Source organism: Melanaphis sacchari, unplaced genomic scaffold (assembly GCF_002803265.2).
Source record: "Melanaphis sacchari strain LSU unplaced genomic scaffold, SCAv2.0 Contig0_pilon_pilon, whole genome shotgun sequence".
Classification (NCBI taxonomy): Eukaryota; Metazoa; Arthropoda; class Insecta; order Hemiptera; family Aphididae; genus Melanaphis; species Melanaphis sacchari.
This window is the reverse complement of record NW_020270366.1, coordinates 448461-452331: the sequence shown is the minus strand read 5'-3', so window position 1 is coordinate 452331 and position 3871 is coordinate 448461. Positions and strand designations below refer to the sequence as shown.

At 35.7% G+C, this 3871-nt stretch overlaps 1 pseudogene; it reads right to left on the bottom strand.

Annotated features, from left to right (window-relative positions):
- LOC112593661 overlaps nucleotides 1-442 on the bottom strand; it is a 1475-nt pseudogene extending 1033 nt beyond the window's left edge.
- Nucleotides 443-3871: the final 3429 nt, after the last annotated feature.

The window sequence follows — 3871 nt, the reverse complement described above, 5'->3', positions numbered from 1 at the left end:
CCTGTTGTTGGTGTTGGCCTGCAGCGGCACTGTAGTCGTATTCCTGTTGTTGGTGTTGGCCTGCAACGGCACTGTAGTCGTGTTCCTGTTGTTGGTGTTGGCCCGTGGCGCCGTAATCGTAATCCTGTTGCCATCGGTGACCGCCTGCCGACGAAAATCCAGATGAGTCTGCGACGACACCGCGCTCCTGCAATGGTTCAGCCAAAGACGGCGCGCAACAGAAACTCGCGCACAATAACGTGAAAACGAGCCGCGAAAACGACGGTAACGCGATGGCCATCGTATGCGTGGTTTATTGTGCACCCGTACTGCAATTGGTTTCAAAGAAACGCGCAAATGCCAGTTATCGCGCCGGCGGACGGACGATAACGGTGATGTGCTGGCTCGGGTCTCTAGCCATTTATATATCCGCCGCCCGGAGAGACTTCTCCCCGCAGTATTACCGCGCCGGAACACGACAGCGTTTCCCGCGCCTTTCGCGGCACGGGCTTTCACTTTCGATCGTATCTTCATGTCCGCCGCCGCCGTTCGAGTTTTTCCCGCGCCTGTCGCCGCCACTGGCCATAACGTACCTACACCGCATCAAACCTCATAACCGGATACCACTTGTGTGCATGTGTATTAATATAGGTATCAAGCATCTACAGGACGGTTCAAACGATTACATATCCATCATACTGCGGTAGGCAACAGTATATGAATGTTATTAACAACTTATTATCTTATTATCCAATAGACATATGCATATACGAGTCGTGACTATAATCTTGGTCGGTTTTCGTGTTTTTCAAAAAAAATTGTTAGATTTACCCTCGTTTATGCGTATATAGGTGCACACTACAGTTCGAAATGTGGTCAGAAAATCTTAAATCAAATCAAATTGTATCGTAGCGATTTCTTGCCGACGCTTCGTATTGTGTTACGTTGGCATGCGCGTCGTTACTCGTTTGGATATGACCCAAAGCGAAAATGTCTGAAGAATGTCACATTCTTTTACGTAAAAACACTAAAAACAAACGGTAATATCAAACCGATACCGATTGATTTGTAAGTTCGTGGGCGGCGCTTCTACCTGTAGTCGTTATACCTAAACGACGTATAGTTTTCTAGACACGAACGAATACCGCGGAGCGCACGGTGTAAATCCGTTCGAGGAAATTAACGTTATTTTCCACCCTGTATGAGGTACATGCATGAGCGATGTGTGTGGATGTGTGCATAGTGTATACGGCACGAATGTGCGTGTTACGCAACAGCGGATGCGTTTAAGTATATCTAATTACCGCGTGCGGCGGACATATTATATTATACTTCCGGTTTTTGGACCAACACCGCTGCCGCTGAACTTGCACACCGAAACGGTCGTTGCTCGAGATCGTGTTAATACGTTTTCACGACGACGGTCGTTTTGTAAAAGAGCTGTACGTCATGTAATAAAGAAAATAACTTACTTAATTAGATGCAGTGTATTCAGAATGATTCACCGACCATCATGCTCGCCTCCCTTTTTCCTTCATCAATAATGCAGTTATTAAAAATCTGATTTTAGAGTTTTTAAATTTACTTAAAGATCATATTTTAAAATTCTCGAGATTTTTTTTTTTTAACTTAAGGAGTGTTTTGTGGAGATACAAACTCCTATTTTTCAAACAAAAACCTCTCTTTTCCAGTTGCTTAACTTTGTGCATATATAGATTCATGATTATTAGTTTGGGAGATATGAGAGCTATGGTGATTTATATTTATCTATATTAACATTATTTGTTTATGTACGTTGTCTAAGTACGATAAATACTAGAATTCAATATTACGTCTAAATTTCTAATTTATATTTTTATAAAACCACGTTTAAAGGCTGTTATCCTCTTTATAGTATAAACATTTCTACAACTGAAAAACTATTTATTCAAATTTTGAATTAGGTACAGATAAAAACGTTTTCAAAAAAAAAATATATATATATATATATATGTATAATATCCACTGAATAATTTAAAGTAAAAAGAGGGTTCTTATTTGAAAAACAAAATTTTGTATCGCCACAGGACATTCTTTAAGTAGTATGAAAATCTCAAGAATTATTTGAATACAGTATACCTACCTATCTACTTAAAAACGTTAAATACCATAATTTGAATAAATTAATTATTCATGAAGTATGATCACGCTTGGTGAATCATTATGTATACCTAGTAGGTACTCGAATGTAGAATATATACCAAGAGTGTCCAGCCCAAATGATCTTGCGGACCATTTTGGAAATACATTACGATCCCGCGGGCCACATATTTATTTATTTTTTTTTTTTTTATCAAAATTAGTTAGGTAATTGTGTTGACATCTCAGCGGGCCACATATACAGTTATATTAGTATTACTACAAAAAAAAAAAATACAATATTTAGTAACACAGATAATATTTAATAGTTTTAATTTATTTATTTCACTGAATACATTTTTTTTCTTTTTTAAATGTTTGAAAAATCTCGCGAACCGCAAAACCTTTTAAGGCGGGCTGCATGCGGCCCACGGGCCCCGGGTTGGCCATCACTGATATATAAAATAAGTGTAGCATAAGGCGCGATTATCATCATTAATGCACGACGCACGTATGTCAAAATATAATGTGCCTATATAATATTATATTTATTTAAACAACGCGGCCCGATAAATAATATTATTAACCTATTTAAACGCGATGTTTAATATTTTGTAAGTATATAAGTGCACAGGTAACTAATGTGTTTTTACCACGAACTGTTTAAAGTGTTTCTTTGATCGTTATTTTCACAGTTTATTAGGTATTTTAATAAATGATCTTCCATTAACTAATTAATCTTTTGTTCGAGTAAGTAAATCGTTTTTCTCTAATACAGTAGTCACTATCGATAATTCGAAATTCAGAGGACCAAGTTAAAAATTCGATTTTCAGATGTTTACGATTTACCGAGTGTTCGAATAATCGAGGGAAAAAATTAATTCAAATTAAAGAGAGGTGAAAAAATATTGTATGTTTGTACATATTACATTTATTTTATTTTGACATATATTTATTATACATACATACATATTATTATTATATTTTACAATTATTAATTGATAATTATTTATTATATTATTATAATTTACATATTAAAAAAATCTGCTATTTTTTTTGTGATAAATTGCTGGCCACAATTTGGTTCATAACGTTGTCTAACTTACTGCTAGCATTGAAAATCGTATTGCATTTTTTTCGTTCATTTCAGATTACTCAAAAAATTGACGTAATCCTGACAAAAGTTTAGATTAGGTAGGTAAGGTACGATAACGTTTATTAACTACTATAATATTGAACCACCGATGTTATTAGTTTCATTACGAGTACGTCAAATAGAATGTGCGTAATCTTCATATGTATATAGGTACATTGTATTTACGTATAAACCTACTTATAATCGCGTTTGAGGAAATTCAAATTATAAAGGTTTATGGAATAAAAATTCAAATTATAAAGGTTAATGGAATAAAAATTCGAATTGTAAAGTGTGTCTCATCGACAGGCATTTCGAATTATCGAGGGGACCGGAATAAATGTATTTTTTTCTAATTATAGGGTTTTCTCAGGGGACTTAGCGCTTAATTCGATTTATGGAGTTTTTCGAATTACCGAGGTTCGAATTAACGAGTGACGACTGTAATAGTTTATCTTACATAGCTAAGTATAAATCGTAGATCATACTATTATTAAAGGTTTTTTTACAAACAAAAAAGAGTTGTGAGATGAAAAGGGAGAAGTTGAGTGTTAGTCGTAAATCAAGTCTTCGATTCAATGCTGCAGCGGATCTAAAGGGGAGAGCCAGGCAGCCACTTACTTATCTACACGTGGACCA